Source organism: Nothoprocta perdicaria, unplaced genomic scaffold (assembly GCF_003342845.1).
Source record: "Nothoprocta perdicaria isolate Ctin4 unplaced genomic scaffold, notPer1 scaffold_16, whole genome shotgun sequence".
Lineage (NCBI taxonomy): Eukaryota > Metazoa > Chordata > Aves > Tinamiformes > Tinamidae > Nothoprocta > Nothoprocta perdicaria.
Window position 1 is genome coordinate 3,923,889 of NW_020454760.1, and position 24,558 is coordinate 3,948,446.

Consider the following 24,558-nt stretch of genomic DNA (forward strand, 5'->3'; position numbering starts at 1 on the left):
GAGATTGAAGGCATTAAGAGGAACTGAAAAATAAAGAAAACTAAGCCACCAGCTAGCAAAATAAAGAACCACCTACAAAAGTTTATTTTGGCTTCAGTTATGCCATTTGACTCATTACAAGCAGCCCCAACTAAGTCAACTAGCTCATTCCACCAAAACCTACCTCTACAATCAACTAGCACCTCCAGTATTGGGTGGCTCTGCAGAGTCACTACCTCACCCTCAACTTCTGCCCTTTGTTTGGATTTTATATACTTTAAGACAGGAATATACCCCTTCATTAGGCACAGCAGCATAGAAATATGGGCTTTGTCAAAGAACTGCATGTGCAACACTAAGTTATCTACCACAAACCAAAATAGAATAACCATAAACCAAAGGCCTTAGGCATTGAATGCTTTCAGAATCGAGTTTGCCCATGCAGCTTTAGTCTCCTGTAAGAGACAGATGATCCAATCTAATCAGACCAGCACACTTGGTAGATTTAAAAACAAGCAGTGTAAACAGTATACTTGAGTAAAGCTTCTCCTGTAACCTTCTTGATCTTAAGATCTCCCACCTATCCTATCTCATTTCCCTCTTCTACAGGGAATCTGCATAGCTTTTCATTCACAATGTCTAAATACAAGCAGAGACACTGAAATCCAAAGAGATTTTTGCTCCTTGTTTTGGTGGCAAATGCCTTAGAAACCCAAAGGGGGAAGAACAAAGGTTATACATTGGTCACAGACAGCTCTTGGGACACAAGACTCAGGCATCAGCTGCCACAAGTGCCACTTCACAGAGAAGACATCCTAAACAAATTAGTCTTACAGACTAAACTTGAGTCTCTCTTTTGTGGGCAAAATACTTCAGAACCATATAGCTTTGCTTAACTTCAAGCCCTTCCATGGCAAAAAYGGCCTTTCCCTAAAGCTATAGGGGCATAGGCAGATAATGTTTTCCATAAACCAGCTCTCCAAGGCAACAAAAGAATTTGTTCAAAGGTTGCAAGGGGCGGGGGGGAATTTCCCMAAAAACATTAATGAAAACTTGGAAACTGAAGAGGCATAGTCAAAAAAAGTTAATGTTGTGGTCAATCCATCTGAAGTAATACATCTTTATGTGTGCATATTTAAAAAATRTACTTTTATGTTCCCAGTTAAAATAAGGAGATTAAACTCAATTCAAATTCCTATGAAGACTATAACACTTTCTTTCAAGATCCCAGAGAGAAAGTTATTCCATAGATAAGACTAGTTTAAGAGAAGATACCTGAATACCTACATATATTTTGTATAGATTTTCATTTAAAAGATATTTCTATTTCTTGCATTTATGTTAAAAATTGTTGACCGCTTCAAGTCCARTGTTTTAGAAGAGATTACTGAAGTTTAAATGCAATAAATCAAATGCTTATGGCAATAGAAGGATCCACCTCTAGAGAGAAGGTAATGTGATTGAACTAATAAATCAGCTGTTACTCATTGTATTTGGCTTTAAACTCTAGCGAAAGATTGTCTTTTAGAAAAGTGCATTTAATCTGGTATATGTCAAGTCATTACTCAAGTAGTAGGTGATCCTTGATGAAAGGCAAGATCTAGCATACTAGTTCATCCTGGAATAACATGAAACTTACTTTCAAATACCTCTCTGATGTCAGCTTTGACAAAGGGAAGCTCTGCCATTTCTGTCATGTCTTCACTGTTCATGTGAGGAACTGGAAGAAGAAAACAATATTAAAGTCTTACAGGCAGTCCCTTCCATCCATGGATGGAATACTGATGCTTAACTGATATGACATGTATTTTTAGAGTATTTGTAACAGGTTAGCAGCTGCTGAGGCACCACTCCACTCTTATGCCTTCACTTGAGAAGGCAACTTTGTTATTTGAGTAAGTAAACACTTTTTGCTCTTTCAAAAGATATCACAAGTTAAATTTTAAGACTATTGAAAGTCTTAGTAAGTACAGTATACTATTTCAATAAAATTCAGAGAACACAGCATAGATATAATTATATATTTGTCAACAAGCATTTAATCACATGTAGAATTACCACAAATAATATTTAAAACTACTTGTGAAAGAGGTAGATCTTACTGTGGGTATYATCCTACCAGGATTTTAAGTCCCACCAAATATCTGTGTTAGTAGTGACTTGCTGAGGAGACATAATGCAAGCAGAAGTTGAGAAGACCACTGTTCAGACTCAGCCTGATTTGCTCTGAGAAAGTTTGTGGCAAGTTGCTGAATGCTTCAACAGGTAACAAGTTGGATATTGTTGGGTATTTTGGCATTTTGAAGGGTTTTCATATTAACACTCATATGCTATGCAGAGTTGCCTTGTATTTCTACCTGAAAGTAGCCCTTAAAGGGGATTTTGCAAATGATTGCCAATGCAGTAAAGACTGGAATGTGACAGCTCAAGCTGAATGCAAAAGGGATGCATAGGAAGTTTCAACATCCTTTACAAGGTAATTGGTAATTTTTACAGAATGGTTAAGGTGGGAAGGGACCTCTAGAGATCATCTAGTCCAATCCTCCTGCTCCAGCAGGGACACCCAGAGCACGGGGCGGCATCCAGGMGGGTTTGGAGACCTGCAGAGAAGGAGACTCCACAGCCTCCCTGGGCAGCCTGTGCCAGGGCTCTGTCACCCTCACAGGAAAGAAGTTCCTCCTCACATGGAGATGGAACTGCCTGTGTTTCAGCTTATACCCATTACCCCTTGTCCTGTCACCAGCCACTACTGAGAAGAGTTTGGTCCCTTCCTCCCTACACTCACTCTTCAAGTACTTACACATATTAATCAGATCCCCTCTCAATCTTCTCCAGAGAAAASAGGCCCAACTCACTCGGTCTTTCCTTGGGCAATAGATGCTCCAATCCCTTAATCATTTTGYTTGCCCTCCTCTGGACCCTCTTGAGAAGCTCCATGTCCCTCTTRTACTGGGGAGCCCAGAACTGCACACAGTACTCCAGGTACAGCCTCACCAGAGCTGAGTAGAGGGGCAGAATCACCTCCCTTGACCTGCTGGCAACACTCCTCCTGATGCAGGYCAGGATCCCATTGGCCTTCTTGGCCACAAGGGCACACTGCTGACTCATGGTTAACTTGGTGTCCACCAGGACTCTCAGGTCCCTCTCCATGGAGCTGCTCTCCAGCAGATCAACCCTTAATCTGTACTGGTGCCTGGGGTTATTCCTCCTCAGGTGCAGGACCCTGCACTTGTCCTTGTTGAATCTCAGAGGGTTCCTCTCTACCCAACTCTCCAGCCTCCCTCTGAATGGCAGCACAGCCTTCTGGAGCCACTCCACCCAGTTTGGTATCATCCACGATCTTGATCAGAGTGGCTCTGTGCCCCTGTCCAAGTCATTGATGAACAAGTTGAACAGCACTGGGCGCACTACTGACCCTTGAGGGACACCACTGGCCACAGGCCTCCAACTGGACTCGGCCCCATTTATCACCATCCTCTGAGCTCTGCCATCCAGACACTTCTCAGTCCACCTCACTGTCCACTCATCCAATCTGTGCATCCATGGCTTTCCTATGAGGATATTATGGGAGACAGTGTCAAAAACCTTGCTGAAGTCAAGACAGACAACATTGATGGCTTTCCAATCATCCATCCAGCCAGTTATTCTATTGTGGAAGGCTATCAGGTTCATCAAACATGACTTCCCCTTGGTGAATCCATGCTGACTACTGCTGATCACCTCCTTCTTCACATGCCTAGAGATGTTCTCTAGGATGGGCTGCTCCATCACCTTTCCAGGAATGGAGATGAGGCTGACCAGCCTGTAGTTTCCAACCTCCTCCTCACCTTTTTTTTTTTTTTGTAGATTGGAGTGACATTAGCTTTCTTCCACTCCTCCGGCATCTCCCTCACTCCAGGACCTCTCAAAGATGGAGAGCAGCTGAGCAACAACCCCACCAGTTCCCTCAGCATTCTTGGGTACATCCCATCCAGGCCCATAGATTTATGGGTGGTCAGTTTGCCAAAGTAATCCCTGACCCAATCCTCCTTGACCAGTGGAAGGTCTTCCTCTCTCCTGTTTATCTTATCTGGGCTCTGTAGTTCATGGGACTAGCCTTAGCAGTAAAGACAGAAGCAAAGAAGGTATTTAGTAACTCTGACTTCTCTGYATTCTGTCACCAAGACACCTCCCTATTCAGCAACAGACCAACCTTTTCCCTGGACCTCTTCTAGTCTTCCTCTTGCTGCTGACGTATTTATAGAAATCCTTCCTGTTGTCCCTGACATCTCCTGCTAACTCTAATTCCAAATGGGCCYTGGCCTTCCTTGTTGCATCCCTGCATTCTCTGACAATGTGCCTATATTCTTTCCATGTGGACTGCCCTTCTTCCACATGCTGTACGTGCTCTTTTTCTCATTAAGTTTGCCCAATAGCTCCTTGCCCATCCATGCAGGTCTCCTGCCCTCCTTACTCGACTTCTTTTTTGTAAGAATGCACCAGCCCTGAGCTTGGAGGATGTGGTACCTCCCCTGGAGGCCCTTCCCTTCTAGGACCCTAGCCCAGGAAACTGTTCCAAGGAGCCCCCTGAAGAGGTCCAAGTTGGCTCTCTCGAAGGCCAGGGTTGCCATCCTACTTCTTGCACAGCTTCCTCCATGTAAGATCATGAATTTCACCATCTCAGACTCACTGCAGCAAAGGCTGCCCCCCACCCTCACATTTCTCACTAGACTATCTCTGTTAGTAAAAGGTCTAGCAGCACCCCTCCCCTTGTTGGCTCATCAACCAGCTGCATCAAGAAGTTATCTGCARTGTTCTGCAGGAACCTCCTGGACTTTCTGTTCCTGGCTGTGTGGTTTTCCCAGCAGACATGAGGGTGGTTGAAGTCCCCCAGGAGGACCAGGGCCTGTGATCAGGAGGCTTCTTGCAGCCRCCTGTAGAAGGTTTCATCCACTTCCTCTTCCTGCTCAGGAGGCCTGTAGTAAACTCCCACARCAGTGTCACCCCTGTTGGCCTGCCTTTTGATCCTCACCCGTGGGCTCGCAACCCATGCTCTATCCTCCCCTGTGCTGAGCTCCACACATTCCAGTTGCTCTCATGTAAAGTGCAACTCCACCACCTCGCTTTCCTGGCCTATCCTTCCTGAAAAGCCTAAAGYCGCATGTGTCATGAGAACTGTCTGACCACGTCTCAGTAATTGCAATGAGAATCATGGCCCTGCAACCACACAAGCATCTCTCATTCCCTCTGTTTATTCCCCATACTGTATGCATTTATGTAGAGGCATTTGAGTCGGGCTCCCAATGTGCCTCTCATTCTTGTAGGGGCAGCTGCAACCTATGTTGGCCTTCAGAAATTCTCCTATTTTGCTGTTTGGCATCTTCAATCTTAGGGCACCCTTTACAGGCTATGGCATTAGACTGCTGCGTGTGGCATGACAGACCATCTGTTACTATCTCATCTGCTTCCCCAATGATACCCCCACCTGCCTYGAGTCTAGTTTAAAGTCCTCTTGAACCCTACTAGCTCATGACCCACCACTCTCTTCCTGCTTTCAGAATGATAGATCCCATGGGATATCGTCATACCTGGTGCCATGTAAGGCTTCCTGTTACCAAAGAAGCCAAAGTTGTGGCAATGACACCAGCCACGGAGCAATGTGTTGATGGACAATATCCTGCTGTTACTTTCTATATTGCTGTTGGCACTGGGAATAAYGGAACAGAAAGTGACCTGCATGCCCGAGTTTCTGATCATCCACCCCAAATCCCAAAAGTCTCTTTTGATTGCCCTTAGGTTATGTGTTACTGCTTCCTCTCCTTCTACATATAGGACCATCAATRGATAATAGTCTTTGGGTTGAACCAGGCTGGGAAATTACCTGCTGACATCCCTAACTTGGACTCCAGGAAGGCAACAGACTTTTGAATTACAGAAAAATTGTAATCCAGAAAACATCTAAGCAGTCTTGTCAATATTAAACAGTTCTTGTCCATTGGTCTCTTAAATGCACTTGGCCACATTTTTTGTGATTACTCCCACTGCATAGACAATATTAGCAATACAGCTGCTAACTAGCCATCTCTACGCTGTTAATCCACAGATTCTTAACAGCCATTGTGTGACTATCATCAAACCTAGAACTAAGGAGAAAAGAAGGTTGAGGAGGGAGAGGGAGGGGGGCAGCTGGCAGCATCCCACCAGGAGATTCAACCTTGCCAAGACACCCCTGCTACCATGACACTCTGCCCTACAAATCCATTTATCTAAGATGTCAGCACTGCCTTCTTGCCTGTCTGCAAGAGACTCTAATATGAGGCAGGTAGCTAAAGAAACCCAAACATTGTGCAAATGAATAAGAGTTCATACCTCTGTAGTCCTTGGGGGAGGAGGGGGAGGGAGAATCCAAGCTTCTAAATGAAGCCAGAGAACGTACATGAACATACATCTGCATCCAAAATATTTTAAGCTGAACTTTTTAAGCCAACTTTTTTTTCTTACATTTTTAACATACAGAGCTTATGCAAATCCAACCAGCAGGTTGGAAGCAGTAAACACAAACTCCAACAGCAGGGATTCTCTACAGACTCTAGCATGGAGTTGTAAAGTGCTACCAAATATGTTCACTACTATTGCCCTTGATGAAAAGTTTCCAAAAATGTGCAGAAGTCAAGGTGATTCATCTCATGCAGCTATAGACACTATTTTGACAAAGATCTCAGACTGTGTTCCACTGCTTCGCACCTCCCTAATCTTACACAATCAAATGCTGAATGTAGATGACAGACATAATTAAACTCTGTTATTCTAAGCTTTAACTCTCCTAGTTTGAAATAATCCCCCTTTGCCCAAGTAATTGCATTGTCTATGCTAGCATTTAACTACCACACAGTACAGAAACCCTGGAAGCCAGGCAGTGCTACTGCTGCCAGGACAGGTTTTCCCCCACCCTGYGCTCCATGAAAACTGTCACTAGAAGCTGCTGAACAGGGACCCAGCTCCAGCACCTCTAAAGGACAATATCAGAGATGTGCTGCAGCCCTACATATCGCATGAAAGGTAGCCTCTCTAAGCAGAAAATAAGCCATGGCAAGAGCACAAGAGCTCCAGAGCCCTTTGAGAGATGCTGACACAGCAAACCTGCTGGCCCTGACCAGCAAAGCCAAAGTCTTTCTGTGAGCCTTGCTGTCTGTCAAGAGTCTCCCCCTGCAGCTCTCTGTTCACAGGGGCAGTACAGGACTTCTGAATACAGCACATCCAGTAAAGGGCCTGGCTCAGGTCTTGGAGCGCAGCTCAGTCCTGGCAAGAAAACAGAGTCTTCCCAAGCTCTTAGACAGACATAGGTCCACTACAATAGTTTGTTAGCTCACGTGTTATCTAGGACCTGAAAAGCTGCTTGATGCACCAGTTGCTCTTCCTGCTGAAGCTGCAAGTTTATTAAATGCTCCAATACACATGAAGCAAAGGCATTTGGAGCAATCAAAGCCTAGTGAAAGAGGACGAGTTTCTGAACAGTACTGCCTTATGCCAGCTAGGGCCTAAAACATCCATCTCACCTAGCTTTGCAACAAGGCTGTGTTTACACAAATTATTTTCCTCACTCATGTGATGCATTTGTACAGTAGCAGGGCGAGATTCCCACACATGCACACCTCTAACTGCATACTTCACTGAATGAAAGCCTTGGACAGAGCTGTTTAACATGCTTGTTGTAATACCTTTTCAATATTCAGCTCTTCTGTTTTGAAGGGGAGGAAACAAAAGGTCAAGGAACCTGCCATAAATACTTTTTACAGATGTTCTTTGTCTGAGGTTGCCTTGCCTTTTAAGTCATCAAGTAGGTCACAAGTCTATTTCTTTTTTAATCTATAACAATTAAATCTAAATTAATCTATATCAGGAAAAAGCTCATAGAATTTATTTGGCTTGAGTTTCTCATTTTTATCAGTTTATTGCACCTCAGGAGGTGTGAAATTGTCACAGCTGAAAAGAAATGCTAGCACAAGGAACTGAGAAACCAAGTTTAAATGCAATAAGCCAGCAAGTCAGCTGTACATRATTATTTTAACTAGAGAACACATTTTACTGGAGTATATTTTATCCTTTCTCATCTTACGTTTTGCAAGGTGCTTAATGCAGGTCAGGGAAGATGTGGAAAGAGTAAGAAGGGGAAGAAATAGAGACTCAGTTAAGTAACACAATACACATTTAGAGATCAGTTCTGCATATACAGATGTCTCTAGAGCTTAAGCTAAGCATGTTCAGAACAAAGCAACCTCATTAGATGCCATCTTTGTGTAGTGAGTTATCAGTTAAGCAAAAGGCACTGAGGTTCAATAAGTTACGGATGTTTTTCCTTTATTAGCTCCATTTTTCATAATAGAAAAGCAGAAAAATTAGTCAACTCTCACTTTAATAACTATACTATACATGATATTAATTTTGTCTTATTATTRGTCCAGATAAATGCATAAAACTGTGTAAGTTTCTTTTTAGCCAAAGACTACTACTTCACTATGAAGATAATAAATTCACAGGGTTTCCCCTGTTCTACAGAATTAAAGTCAGGAAAGAAGAAAAATATAGAGAGTAAAAATAGAGAGTAAAAATAGGAGAAATTGTGTATATGAACCAAAAAATATTTATACTTGGTAAAAACATTGGAGTCAGCTACATCCAGCCCTTCATAGAGTCATCACGTACCCTACAAAGATGCTTCTTCCTTAGTGGCTCATTACAATGCAACACAATGTCAGACAACAGTGGATGAATTGTTCCCAGAGTACAGATGAAAGATAAAAAGGGCTTTACTTGTATTTAATGATCCACCATTAACATATCTGTATGTGGGTAGGATTTCAACCTTTTTCATTGATATAGTATGCATATAATAATGACTATAGTTTCTTGTAGAGTGACCAATAGTTTCTAATTGAGAAGAAAAACATAACTACATCCCATTTTATCAGCATATTATCAACATTAAGATAGCATATAGCTTTCTTTATTAACTAGTGTTTTAAACAATTAGAAAGAAATTAGATATGCAAGATAAGCCATCCTCCCTTGAATACATACTCCCACATGAGTTATAGCAATTATACACTGTATTAGTGTGAGTTTCTGTATGCTAAAAGCAAGCCATGTGGATTCTGATATGTTCTTATTTCAGCAAAGTAATACATCTGTAAAAGCAGTACCCCAGTCATAGCTTTCCTTCATCACGTCCTCTAAGTAACCATTAAGCAGCTATTACCTTTGCTGCTGTACTAGTCTTTTACCTTAAAGAGACACAGGATCTGTATCTTTTTGGCTGCTTTAATTGTATGGTTTGGGGTCCCCCCCAATGCCCACACACAACCCCCCCTCCCCAAGTGAAGTTAAGAACTTCGTTAAGCAGCAGTTCATTCAACCACATTAGTCTGAATTTCAAAGTGTTTCTTTATACTGCCTAGGATGTAACAAGAGTCTTCACGAAGATAAACATAGTTATTTGCATAAGATAATCAGTTAGAACACACTTGAGATTACTTTGACTTTACTAAGCTTATCAATTATGCAAGCAAGCATCATTCTTTAGAAAGGTAAAATTCAACCACTTCTCATGAATAACAAAGCCAAAATATCAGGACAGAAGTAAAGGATGAGGTGAAAGATATCCAGCTGTTTGCAAACAGGTTTTGTTGGAATGTTTGGACTTTGTTATTACTTCACCAGCAAGGGTTTTTTCCTCCTCAAGTTCTCACTAAACAAGCAACTTAGAAAACTAAACAGAAGTCTTGATTTAAAAACCCTTACCCCTGGTAAGCAAGGTTTTATCCTCAGTCAGAAAATTATTCACTGACCTCCAGTACAGTTTTATCAATATCTCTGGCTACTGTAAGCTCCAAACCATCCAGTATTGCCTGCAAAAAAAAATAGTTGCCTCCACCACTTCTGTGGGACCTGTGAAATGAGTTTCATGGCATCATGTCAGCTCTGCAAGCAATCCCTCTTTTTCCCTGTTCAAGTAGTTTGGGCTTTATCTCAAAAGACTTGTCTGAGTGTGAGGCATGGCACTGAAATCTAYACCAAAGCTTACACCTGTATTTTTGTAATAGTGAGGCCTGAGCACTGTCCARTTGCTTTCATAGAGGCACATTCTTCTTACATTTCCACATATTCCATCATGTTTGTAATATTTCTCAGAACACTATACTAGTTATTTGCTTTCCAGGTGTCAATTAAAGAGATGGCCTTTAATCAGGAACACAATGCAYCTTATCACTTCAGTCTGTGTTTATGATGGTCTCCAGTAGTACTRGCCACAATGACAGTCTGCAAACTAATGGATTTGCTTAGTAAACTAATAGCTAAGTACCTCATAYCCACTTGAAAAAAGCCAATATAAATTGTTTGTTCCTTAAAAATCTCCACATATATAGGAATATCTTAAAAGTCTCCATCTTGAGTAAGGAATTGAATACTTAGCCCTGGAAACAGAGGAAAATACAATACAGTGAAGTCTTACATGCTTGTGTTTTACTTTATGCATATTTCCACCTTAGTAGAGACATCCAGGCCACTTATTGACATCTACTAAATTTGTTTCCAGATAAAGTCTCATTAGGTAGCCAGTTACACAAATACCCTTCCAGGAACAGGCATGGAAATACTTAGGCTTGACTGTTCTTTAAGTTTGAGCACATCCAGAGCCAGGCATCAGCCAGATGGCAAGTTAATGCCCAACCATGATGGCACACCCCCTCTTCAGTCCTAGCAGCCTCAGACCCACACCAGGCAGAGACAGGGAGCCCCTGACCATCAGCACGCTGCTCCCAAAGCAACACATGTGGGTAACCAGAGAACTCTCAGAAGAGAATTAATCTGAAACCCTTAAAAATAAATTCATTTAATCTGCCTTTATCAGGAGGTTACATAAAACGCACAAGTTTTATATTTAAACAAAATTTTTTAGGTTTGCTGGTAAAGTKTTTCTTTGCAAAGGGACATTATTAATTATCTTTTACTTTTGAATTGAAACATCTTAAACCGTGGTTTTTTTTTTTCCAGTTTGAAAAACATAACAGTATTCACCTCAAAAACCATACAGGTTTACTCTGTCGATGTGTAATACAGATTCTTAAAAATCAAACTTCCTTGGAAATATTTTAGAATGAATAGTAGGAGTCTTGCATATTGGTGTATGTAAGCTAAATGCACCATTTCAAGTCACAATTTTGACTTTTTCTGCCATATAAACAAAAGCCTTGCTCCTCTTGCAGTTCATTCTGCACTGAGAAACTGCAAACCTTCCTCTTCAGATATGAAAGCTAATGCTTTTCTTCAGAAGCTCAGCCTCCCTACCTGTGTGCTCAAAGATCCTGGCAAAAATCAATGCATATGTATGATGGAGGGAGGAAGGGAAAAAAAGCTTCTGGTTCAATAAGTAGTTCTCATTATGCATGCCTTCTGTTAGAGGAACAGAGATCCTTTTTCTAAAGATGATATAAAAGCATTTGAGCAGGGGGATGGAAGCTGTGACGTAAGAGGCAGCCAGTGGAAAGACATATGGAGGTAGAAAAATAAGAAAGATATCAGCAGTTGGCAAATCTCCTCTTACATTTCACATTCATATGCTCAGCATATTTAGACACAAAGACTATATCTAACAGTCCAGCACCAGAGAGATTTTTTTCATTCTCCAGAGAGATGCATGRTGTTATAGACATAGCCCTGTGCAGAACAGCAAGCCCTCAGCAATACAAAGTTCCTAATTTACCAATCTTTTCATTTGAGTTTAAAGCCAGAAATGCACTGGACATTAGTGAAATTACATGATGTACCACTGTCATACTGTAGTGTAAGTATGGATTGGTATCTGCTGTTAAATTTAAACATTGCATTTTTATCCTAAGAGCATATAGCAGGGGGAATTGAACACAGCAAAGTATTTGTGATTCTTGACTGTTATCAGGGAAGTAATTTTCTTTTCGGATTGAAAAACAGTTATTGGATATAAAGAGAACAGTCATCCCTAAAGCTCTTTCTGCAAAGCTTTCTGTCCTCATTGTGGCAGGATGATGCCCATTGTTTTCCAAATCTCTCATGATCTTTTTTTTAGSGACATATTTCCACCTGCATTACATCAGTATATCCAGGGGAGAGCCAAAAACCAGGACTGTCATCCCTCTGAGTGCATACTATACTATGCTTCCTTCATACTCCACTTGTGGTGGTGCTTGTGTACTTTTTTTTTTGAGAGAAAAAAGCTTCCTTGACCAACAAAAGAACTAAGAGCAACCTACTCACATTTATGACTATGAAAACTGTTACTTCCACTAAGTCTAATCAAAAATAAAGTCTTTGTATAGATTCCTCTGAYTTCCCCTATTAGCAGAATGTATTAGAGAGGAAAGTTCCCAAAATATGCAGAGAAGATATTAGGGATCCAAATCATCCCTCTTGATGATCCACAATGGAATTTAAGTTTGTCACATTTCGTATGGTACAACACATTTTACTAAACCATTAAATATACCTCAAGTTAAAAGACAGGGGATGATATATTCAAGTTACAGGCATGACTTAAGAAAAGACTCTGAAAAAAAGCTCCATTTTTGTATTTAGATACCTAAGTTACCAGATCTTCAGAAGCAGATCTCAAATGCAGGTTTTTCCCACCCTCCCTTCCTGCCCCTCTTCTCCCTCCCAAATTTTTCACTTCCCAAGTCTTTCTATGACCATCACTGGGATAGCCCCAGTGACATATATCTTTGATAATTCTCAAGTGTGACAGCCAAGAACTGATCTCTCCATGTGACATATCCTCCTTACCTAAGTTGCTGTGTAATTATCAGATATAATGGGCTGAGAGTCTTCTCTTTGCTGGTTATGGACCTAAACATTAYGTTAGGTATGCATCAGGAAGTAATAAAAACCTATTAAGTAAAACAGACTTTGGGATATTTTGTGATCAGGTTCAATTTTCAGAGAAGAGATTTTTCTGACAAAGGATATTTTTKCCATCATGCTTTAGTAGGCACTACATGGAAAGGGGAGAAACAGCAGCTCTGGGTCTGTATTACAAATGCAATTATTACTTGCTGTTGTTTTTAAGGAATGACTGAATTTGATAGACAGCTACAAGAATTCTGAAATTAATGTTGTACAATCTTGGAGATATTTCCCTTTTCAGYGGTCAAGATTCTTGTGCAATTAGAGGCAGGTCAGAAACCCAAATAAGAGGAGCCTCTTTTGTAGGTCACCCACTGCATCATGYGATGCTGCATTCATGCACTTCAGTGCACAAAGGGATAGCAAAAAACATAAAGTGAAGCTTACAGCAATTACTACATGAGATTCCCCAGGGAGCAAARAAATATGAACTTCTGAAACGGCAAGCTTGTTCTAAAAGTTCTGCTATATTTTCTAAAAGTGTCCACAGAAGATATTTTATCTAATGCTATAAGATAAGCAATTACTATATTTTTGAGTACACATTTGGCATGTGTATAGACCTATACTTTCTAAAGTGACAGCTTTATGAATTTTGCTCAGTCTCTAAAGTCAGAAACAATACTAAACTCTCAATTAACTGCTCAAATGAAGTATAAAAGTGTTATTTACAGAACTCACTTTGTCTTTATTATGGATTTTAAGAAGCAGTAATTCACCTTTCTGCATGAAGAGGGGCACAAGGGAGACTACACAAAGCTATAAATACTACTAATYGCAGAGTAAGACACATTATCACTGAAATTAGGATTTTTTTCCCTTCTCTTCTATTCCTTAAAATAAGGTAATTGAACCTTTACATCAAAGACTGGCATGGATCAACTTTCTGCCCCAAAATGATAACTTATTAAAATTGGCAGGTCAGAGCTAGTTCAGAGGCTTGAGATAATTTCAGAACTACAACAGACAGGCCTTTAATGAACAAGCAGCTGCACCTCCACTAACAGAAACTAGTAAATGATTAGTAGWTTCAGGAGCAATTCAGAAAGGTCAAGAGCCATCTTCTATAAATAGCGATAAATTCCTAGAATCGTATCCAGAAACATGGAAGAGAGTTGTAGGAATATCCATCTGTTTGAAGCAGATCTTGCAGAAGACTTACTTTTTTTTTGGTTCTCTTCTACTTCTTTGGGAAGCCTTGTGACATATACAAAGAAAAGAACGCTATCAAACCTAAAGATAARGGAGACCTAAGTAATGATAATAAAGGGAGAGAAGGCCATATTTCAGAAGCAAGAGTTCTTTAGAGGGAAGAGCCAGAGAAAGCRAGAAGGTGGTGCAGGAATGCCTGGAGCTATACTTGGGAATGGGAAATACAACAGTTGAGAGCAAGGGTCAAGATTAGCTGGCAACTCAACATGAGTGACACTGGTGAGTATAAGCTGTAGATCACCTGGGTGAGAAGAAGCAGATGAGATCATCTTCAGGCAACATTTAAATACCCTGGTCCTTGTGAGGAAATTTAACCACCTTGATATCTGCTGTAAGGGCAACACATCAGGGCACAAGCAAACCAGGAGACTTCTGAAGTGCCTTGATGTAAAAACTCAGATTTGGGTGAACAAAATGTTGCCAAGGAGCCCCTCAAACAAACAAACAAGGAAGAACTTGTTGGGTATATGAACATGAAGAGCAGATTTAGCAACGTTAACTACAAGATTGTAGTGTTCAGGATGCAGCTAAGCAACAGCAGGATAAAAAGCAAGATTACAGTCCTGGACTTCGGGAGAGTTGACTGCAGCTGCTCAAGGACCTACTTGGAAAAATATCACAGGATATTGGCCCAGAGGGAAGAGTTACAAGACTGATGACTAATATTTAAGGATCATCTCCAAGCTTAAAAATGGTACATCCCAACAAGCAGGAAACCAAGTAAAGGCCTGCTGAAGTAGCTGATAAAGCTCAGAAAGTGTGCAAAAGGTGTAAGCCAGCATCCAGAAGGAATAAAGAGATATTGTCCAAGCATGCAGGGATGGGGTGAGGAGAACCAGAGTCCTTCTGAAGTTGATAATGGCAAGGGATATAAAGACAACAAGAAAGGCTTCTGCAAGTACATCAACAACAAAAGGAAGACCAGGAAAAAAAAAATGCAGGTCTATTGCTAAATGAACACCTGGTGACACTGAACACAGAAAAGACTGAGATACTAAACGCTTTCATCACCTCAGTCCATACTGGCTCCTGAGGTTRGGGTGGAAGAATTCTGGAGCAAGGAAGAGTTATCCTCAGTGAAGTAGAATCAGGTTAGGAAATATTTAAAATTTGGCACACCCAAGTGCTCTGTTGGGGTACACCCACGTATGCAAAGGGAGCCTTTCTGGCCTTTCTACTGCAAAAATGCCCCTGGCTCATCTTTGAAAGGGTATGTTGACTGGGAGAAAGCAAGTATCACCCCTGTCTTCAGCGAGGGCAAGGAGAACTCATGGAACTAGAGGCTGATCAACCTCACCTTGATCACAGAAAGGACAAACTAATCCTGAATACTATCTCCAGACATGTGAAGAACAGAAAKGAGATCAGGAATAGTCATCATGAATTTAACAATTGAGCCTTCTCTGAAGAGAACACCTGACAGTCATCTACAAAGAGAAGAAAGGCTTAGCATATTAGGAGAGAGCAGCAGATATCATTTATCTCAACTTCAGTAAGACTTTTAACAGTGTCTCCAGTAACATCCTCAGACAAGCTAATGAAGCACAAGCTAGATAAGTGGTCAGTGAGGTGGACTGAAAACTGGCTGAACTCCCAGCTCAGTCCAGGCTGAGGGTTGTGATCAACAGCACAAAAACCAGCTGGAGGCCAGTTGCTAGTGYTCCCCAGAAATCAATACCAGGGCCAATACTGTTTAGCATGATTATCATGACTTAGATGATACAACTAAATGCTCCCCTCCTTTGCAAATTACACACCTAGAAAAAAGCCTACTACAGCAGCGGGTTATGCTGTAGCTCAGAGAAACCTCAACAGGCTAGAAAAGCATGCACAGAGAAACTTTGAACTTCTCTTAGCTTTCCAAATTGAGATATCTGCTACAGCCAAGCTCTTAATAAAGCTGATAGAAAGCCTAAGAAATGTCATAGGAGATTTCTTGCATAGCCAAGCAGAAAAGAGACAAGAAAGAACAGCTACTACAAACAGGTCTCAGAGTCAGCAGTACAAAACAAGCAGTGAAAGAGGTCAGATAAAGACCAAAGGATCTGCTTTTCTCATTATGTGTTATCCAAGCAGCACTGCCGATTCCTGCAGCAACATTATAAACCCACAAGGTATCACTGGAGGTAATAAAGTGCTCTCAGCTGCAGGTTACCCTACCCAAGACACACTGCAGAATACCCTTGCAGCAAGATAGACCTGTATTATCAGTGCTGATCTACAGGTCTTGGGCAGACAAAGCAGGAGATTTATGCTTCAAAGCTACTGGTCTGGCATTTTTCCTATCAATAATCAGCTTGATGTTATTACTATATACAAGCCCAAAGGCCAACTTTAAGGATGAGAGAAACTTTACTCTCCTCATTTACAAAGTGTATCATCACACCAGAGACAAAAATATTGAAAAATTGCCTGCAGAAGTTACAGACAAATAGGACACTTTTTAACTGTTCCCCATTTGGGTGGTTTAGGATGTTGATAGACAGTTAGCAAAATCTATGGATTCAGGTTGTTGTTCAAGTTATATACCTTTGAAGGCCCATTAAACACAACTACAGGATAGTAGTATAGTCTAGCATACTAAGTGGTTATATTTTCAACGCTCAAGTTCCTACAAACATACATCAGCTAGTTACTTTGCATTTGAGATTAGTTTACTATATGGACAAGCTTTACTTAAGGGGGAAAAAAAGAAAAAGAAAGATTGTCTGCAATCATCTTGCTCCTTTAAGGGAAAAAATACATAGTCCCTTCAAATAAGTTTCTTTCAGAGGTTTCTAATCAGTTTAGTTGCACTTCCAAGCACAAAAAAAATATTAAAAATAGTTATTTGAAATAAGATAAAGAACAGTTAGCAATCTAGATTCATAACAGACTCTCCATTCCTGCTACATACACCAATACTAGCAGACTACAATACAGCACTTGATGCATCAAGAAACACATTTCTAAGGAAGATTCCTCTACAAATGACAACAGAATCACAGAGTGCAATTTRAAAGTCATAATAAAAGGCCATAGCATAAGCTTGACAAGCAGTCAGCAGATGTTTCTTTTTAGTAGATTTACCTTGCTGCCATTAACATGAAATTAACCCCTGACACACTATTTTCTCTTCTCTTCCCATTCCTGAAACCTTAGTAACCTTAAGCACTTCTCAAGTACATTAAATTAAAACATAGCCTAACATTTTCCCATACATATTACTTTTAGATGACATATTACAACTCTTTAAACCKCAAGGTCATAGCCAGGARAAAAAAAAAAAAGCTACAAAACTAAAATTACCTAACTGTTTACTCACTTACCTGATGACAGTATTGATAAATACTTGCTAGAGGAACCTTTTAGACTAAAGCAAGCATCTTAATCAGCAATATTTATTGGGTATTAGTTACTTAAAATGATAGGTTAAATGTTCCAACATCCAAAAGCAGAACAGCTTTTAGGGGATGAACTTTTATATGAAGTCCCAGTCACATGACAGCCTTTCCCATCAACCTAACTTAGATGCACCTGTAGAAAATAAAGCAGTCATGGTGGGGGTGGGGAGGGGAAAATACCTGTAGCTAAGTTGTTAGTATTTACCCCTTAATCTGAAGGGCACTAAAGCATACATTTTGGTACACCAAAAGTTTCATCAGAACATTGTCTCCTYGAACACCTGAGTCTTTGGGATACTCTTAGGTAAGTGTTAATGAATAAATGCCTAAGGCTAATTATGACCTACTTGTATATGASTTTCTTCTTTTCTCCTTTTTCTTTCTGTCTTTCTTCTTCTCTGCCCCATATATGCTTTGAAATCTGCTAAACGATTCTGGGGGCATTTAGAGATGGAGTTGAACTAAGGCAGTATATAGCAAGCTTTACAGAAAATTGAAATCTTTAACGTGTTTTTTTAAGTAATACAAACAATCAACTTGAGGTGAGGCTGATATTTTCTTTTGAAAACATAAATAGACTAGTACTAAATACTCACCCCTAAGACATTAATATGGCTAGGTAGAACTGTGAGTGTTTGGGTGACAATTCTTTTAGATGTTGACTGACCTTTGAKGAGGCAAGAAAGTTAATGTAGTAAATAGTAGTATTGCACAACTTACTGGTATTGCTGAATTTTGTTTTCCCTAATCATGCTTTAAAGGAAGAATGTAGATCACATGCTGTGGGAACAACAAAATTTTGCATTGCAATCACTGTTAATAACAATATTTTGCTTCTCATAAAATATATTGCGTTAGATCTTTATACAATGCTGAGGGAAGCATTTTATGAGAAATATTGCATTAAAGTATTGTTATATATTGGTTGAGTGAAAAATGAATTGACTAGTAAAATAGTAAGATCCTGAAATGTTACAGAGCAAATCTAGAAGCTAAGACTATTTTCTTTTTCTAAGGTAGTACCGTATTGAAGGAATTTATTAGTCAGAGGATGCCCAGTGGAGTTACGGTGCCAGAGTCAGGCTGTTTTCTCTTTGCCCTCACTTCGTGGCCAGCTTTCTATAGGCCCTTTGTATCAATATACAGGGTATGTCCTAGGGAGGAGCTGCCCACAGTCTCCTCTTGCCCTCTGCTCCTGACAGAGAAAAGAGATGTGTGAAAACTTTGAAAGGAACTGGGGGACCCATGTAATGCTCAGCCTAGGTAATTGGTGGCAGAAACTTCATACGATATAGCAAACCTCATCCTGGATAAGGGAAGAACTTCTGAAGACCCTGGAGGAGGAATGACTCACAGGCTCAAGTGCTGTGGCCCATCTCAAGGGAGGAAGCACAGGAACATCGTCCTCAACAATGGTTATGGGGCAAAGTAACCTTTATTTTATACTGCAGTTCAGGATGTGATTAGTATGACCTTCTCCCTCCTTTGGCAGGGATGTGAGCCGAACCRTGTCCTCCCCTGCTTACCTGTCAGGGTGTTGTGTTGTGCCCACCATGGGGTAGCTGGGGAGTTCACTGCAGATGGGCTGTAATGCAGTGGGTCACCTACAGGTGAGATGAGCATGTGGTGTAAGGCTATTGCTAGTGAAGCAGATGTTTAATATTACTGATTTTGGTTATTTTTGTTCTATTGATTTTTGTCAATAAAACAAATATTTGATGCAAGCAACAGTTCACCTATTTYCCTGGCATAGTCACAGGGTTACTACTTGGGCAGACTAATGAAATTTGGTGCCTGACATGTGGGAAGAAGACACTCATGGCATTGAGAGCCACCAAGGGGCTGACTGTGTGCCAGCACTACAGCTGCTCTAGGATGGCCTGGTGGGAATGGTGAGCAACAAAAGACTGGCAAGTGACAAATCTCCGTTTCAAAAATAATCTAGAAATTTAAGATAAGAAATTAAAATTGCATTTTTTAAGACTTGAGTATTTTGGGTGGGGGGGAAAGGGAGTTGTTTGTTTGTTTCCTGTGACATAAATGTGCTCCTGACTTTGGAGCAGATTGGCAATAAAATATTTTTATGGTAACTAAATGGATTGCTCCAGAATTTAATCACTCACTGAGGACTCATCCTTTCCCTTTTGTGAATGCTGTCACTTGAACAGCTGACTCAATTACATTTTCAGAAAGGTAGTCTGATAAAAAGGCAACGATGTTTGAATAACATGCTTTTAATCTTCTCTCTTTTAGATTTCCGTTGGCTATGTAGGTTTTTCTCCAGATACATATAATCACTAGCTCTTCTATTGTGCTGTCTTTGTTGAAAGTGTTATCAGAACTATCTTCATCAAAAGGGAGTTTTTTTTTCAGAGGCATCTCTTACTCTTGTGTGGAAACTATATGCCCTTTACAAATTGGATACCTTCCTCTACCACTTAAGCAGATGTAATGAATACTTAATCTTAGAGATGATGACCTTTCTAAACTTTGAGATACAAACATTTTTGTTTTAAGGAGACGCCAGCCTCCTGGAAAGGAAGYCTAAATCATGTTTAGGATTTTATACATCCAGTTCATAAGCTGCCATTTTTTTCTGTCGAAATGAAACAATCTGTGATGGGCCCTAGGTAAGAGGAGGTTGATACTTTTTATACAGATAAGCTCAACACTTTTTCCTTCTGCCCAGTATGAAGAAGCAACTTTGATGGAAGTTGATGGGAGATTAAGGCAGCTCTTACATTCCAGCTTGTTACCCACTCTTCCCCTGCTTTTGCTGTGTATCAAAGATGGATGTGCTTACTCCTCTACTGGTAGACCCAGGGCAGAAGTGCTTGGTGGCCTTTGCTTAGAGGTCTCTGCGTACATAATAAACAAGTTTGATGCGCTGTATGAACTTGGCCTTTGTGAGCTGTCTTAGGGAGATGTAATAGATTTTGATGTTCAATTCTGAATCTTCCACATGTTTTCCTACTAACTGCTTTGCAGTGTGTGTAAAAGTCAGATTATATATCTCATGTGCATTAGTAGTAATCATTAAAGTAGCTGTATAAATAATGAAATAATCTTTCAGATTGTCCAGCTTCCCAAGTGACAGGGAACTACATAATAAAATACACCAGTGATATACACAATGCTAATGCAGTTGCAAGGGAAGTCTGGAAAAACTGACTTCTCAGAAGCACATTCTTTCCTTAAAATAGACTTGTGTGATTGTCCTTTAACAAACTGCAGTTTGGAAACTGCTATTCACTAGTACCTGGACATTTCCCTTTGTAACAGCTCTGTCCTTAGCCCATTATCACAATACTCCTTAGGGAATGCCRTAGTCTTAGACCTTGCTTTTCAAGAAACAAGATGGTCTTTATCAATCTGTGTGGAGACTAGACAGCTACCTGCTATGGAGTACACCTAATGTGTGAGGCTAAAGAAGTGAACAGGTGAAACATCTGGGAGGCACAATATTAAAATCATAATTTTTTAAAAAAACTTTGCCATCCAGGTACAAATACACACAGGAGACCTAACAGTTAATTTTTTTAAAGTGTCTGTCTCTTGGGATATTATTCTCTGATTTTCTCCAGTTCCTGTAGAATAATTTGGCTGCCTGTGCAAGCTCGATTTGTGTGTGATTCCACAGCTGCAGAAGCCCATTGATATGTGGTGGTGAGCAAATCACTGCATTTTTTTCAGGGCTCAGCTGTTTAAAATATACTGAATGCAAAATCACTGGTAAGTTACAATGTGTTTAAATTACTCTAATTAACGCTTCTGTAGTATGGCACAGTTCATGATATTTCATTGCAAATTACAGTTCATGTACCTACCATGGCAAGCAGGCGTGATCCCTTATCTCTTTATTCAGAAACTAGAAAGAACGGAATGGAAAGAACCAAACTTTTCCAGCTAAATTGCAGACTTACTAGCTGATGTCTTTTGACAATTTTTTTGAGAAACTATGGAATGAGACAGAATTAAATTGTGGGTCTGAACAGCTTCATTTGATAGTGGGAGGAAGAAAAATCCCTCCTCAAGGAGYCTTTGATCTATTTCTATTTTTAACAGGTTGACTGTACCATGCAAAGGGGTGCTCTTACTATTGCTCATCATGTCATGCAAGTACTTAAAATAATATTCATACTGCAAATCTCGGATTTTAAGAAACTACATCAGGACAAATCAATCCAGTTTCTTGTACCGGCTCATCCACACAAGGGAGACATGGAAATGCTGGAGCATTGACGTAGAGGGTCACAGTGACATCTGGGTAGTTGCAGTGCAATCCGTGAAGTACTTTTAAGGCTTGTGCAAAAAAGGGAATGGATAAGGGAAATGTAATTGCTACTACAGCTACTTATGGGGGGAGGTTATAGAGAGGGTGGAGACAAACTTGTCAGCACTGAACAGTGACAATACAAGAGTCAATGTTTCAGAGAAAGTAAATTCCAGCAGGGCATATAAGATAAAAGAATTTTCCAGTGAGAGTATTAAGCATTGGGATAGGTTCCCCAGAGGAGTTGAAGAGTTTACATCCTTGGAAAGCATCAAACTTTCACTGAACAAGACCAGACTGTTTTTCTTTAAGTCTTTGCTKATTACCAGGGCTGATTATTTCATATTGTTGTCTAGAGAATATGCAGAATACTTCCTCACTGACATTTTTAAGGCAAAACTTCTACATACTTGAATATTGAATATTCCAYAACTCTAGTTACTTCTCCCTTTCCACTTCAGATATGTTTTAAACAAATGTATTTCCTACCTTCCTTTGTTATTCTGTCTGTGTTTTGTGGTTTTCAGAACTGGATGCTAAACTCTGGCTGATGACCCTAGGCACCACATATGGTAAAATAAAACTGCTTCTTATATCTTAGATATGATACTGAAGTAAGACCATACAAAATTGCTTGCTTTAAATAATTGATAGTTTAATACCCAATTGCCCATTTTTTTTATGCATTGAAGCTAAGCTTCCTGTTATATTTGCTCAATATCTTCCTCAGAGATATTTTCTGAAGTTTTCTTTTTCTCAGATTTTCTTTGTCTTCTACAAATTTTCAAAGAGAATTGCCTCAGGATTATTTTGGCTTATTTACCTAGAGTCTTTCCTGGAATGTCACCCATCCTGGGAGTTCGAATACTTTAACTTTTCATGTATATTAAGCATCTTCTACATTTAGATCCTAATCCTCTGTTAAAAATGCATTAAAAATCTCATCACAATTAATCTTAAATGCAGACTAGATACAAGTATAAGTGTATTACATTCATTGCAATGCATAACTGCTTAGATCACTCCCATCATAAGAAGCCAGTGCTTTTCCTTATAATTGGCATTAACATGAACACTAGAAAAGTGGRCTACTACTTTGGATCCTTCTCCTTTTTCTTCATACAAACAGTATGTAGAAACTTGCTGTATTTGTTTTTTACTGGATTTTGATTCTTTAACCTTGTCTCAGATGTACCCTTCACTTTGCTTTGATTAGTGCTTGATCTTCGTATTGATAGTCAATTCAGATTGGGYTCATTCTCATTTTGATATAGCTTTACTAAACCCTTCTTTAAAAAGTAATCTCATATAATGAAAATTTCACAAGTTTCAGGTGAGTTGATATTACTGAGGTTATATTCTGTGTTATTTGGATAGAAAYTATGTACTTGTTTTCAGAACAAAACTTTGCTCTTAGTATCAATAGGAATTTTTCATCACAAGAACAGGACATGGATTTGATCCAAAAATTCATAACTCAGTCTCTTCTGGAAGAACAGTCACATATACATATATATATATTGGACCTGCTAAGGACTGAGGTTACACTTTTGTTATTTTGTTATATTTAGAATTCTGATTTGATAGTAAATGCACAAAAGAGATAAGTAGGTACTTATCTAAGAATGAATTACTCAGAACTGCAACTACTTGGAATCTATTTTTCATATACAATCAGCACTTTGCTATTCCCACAGAACAGGTGCAGCATAATAGAGTTTAAGGAGAAATAAATGTTTGCAGGGAAGCAGTCTGTCCTTCATGGATAACTTAACACAAAGCAGAAGGAAACACAGAAATAATCTTCGTAGATCTTATTGATCTCCCTTTATATTATCACAAGCTAGGAAGCCAAGCTATTTATTGACTGAACTTTGGATAGCCACATCTGATTAGCTCAGCTTTCATGAGCAAATCTTACAGTTCAGTGAAAACACTTCATGCTGTCAGAAAGAGTAGGATGTGAGGTTACAAAACAGATGTCATTTTTCTTCTTTACCAAATAAATTCAAAAATATTCAAGGTTAACCTTATCATAGCTGACGACAAAACAGAAGGTGTTGACATGCTTCTGAACTYCCATTTTCCTCTGTTTTATTCCTAAAAGAGGTAAGATATATGTCAAAGACTGACAAAATACAACCTGAGAAGAATAGAAGTGTAACTGCAAATCTGGATGAAGTCCCATTTATCTATTGAAGATCTTGGACTGAATTTAAGAATGCTCCCACACTCAGAATTTATACTGGCAAACATTTTCTTGCAGAGTAAAATCACTGAGGCTCTAGCCTGGCATCTTCTGATCACCGAGGTTTCTCCCTGTGAAGCTCCCAGTTGATGAGAAGTGCAGATTTGGGTGCTCTGCTGGCAAATTGAAGAGGATTGAAAGTCACTAGTGCCAATGCAGGCACAGTCACAGGGAAGCACGAGGAGGACCATAGAGTTCTTGGTATCACACTCTCCAAACCCTCTCAGCAGTCTATAATAAACTTAAGAATGAAAATTTGCAAAGAATCTCTATGCCATGAAGAAAAGCCTGGGGATGTATTTGTCCTCATCCCTTCAATGGAAGGAAACTCATTAAGCTTCTAATTATTTCTCAGTTAGAAAGTAGACTATGCTCCATACTCGGTGAAGGTGRGAAAAGTCTTTTTTGCTGTTCAGGGGAGTTGGAATCCTACTGCAGATCCCWGGTCTGGGGATGGGTTTAAAAGTGAACATCTACATAACATACCTTTAGCAGGRTACCTAAGGAGATAAATGTTACCAGAAGCAATGACATAGTCAGCCTACCAT

General features: G+C 39.8%; 1 long non-coding RNA gene across 1 annotated transcript; it reads left to right on the plus strand.

Annotated features, from left to right (window-relative positions):
* The first annotated feature begins 22,281 nt into the window (after nucleotides 1-22,281).
* Nucleotides 22,282-24,062, plus strand: LOC112944046. Its single transcript, XR_003248705.1, has 2 exons — nucleotides 22,282-22,334; nucleotides 24,029-24,062. It is a non-coding gene; the product is annotated as an uncharacterized LOC112944046 (long non-coding RNA).
* The last annotated feature ends 496 nt before the right edge of the window (nucleotides 24,063-24,558 follow it).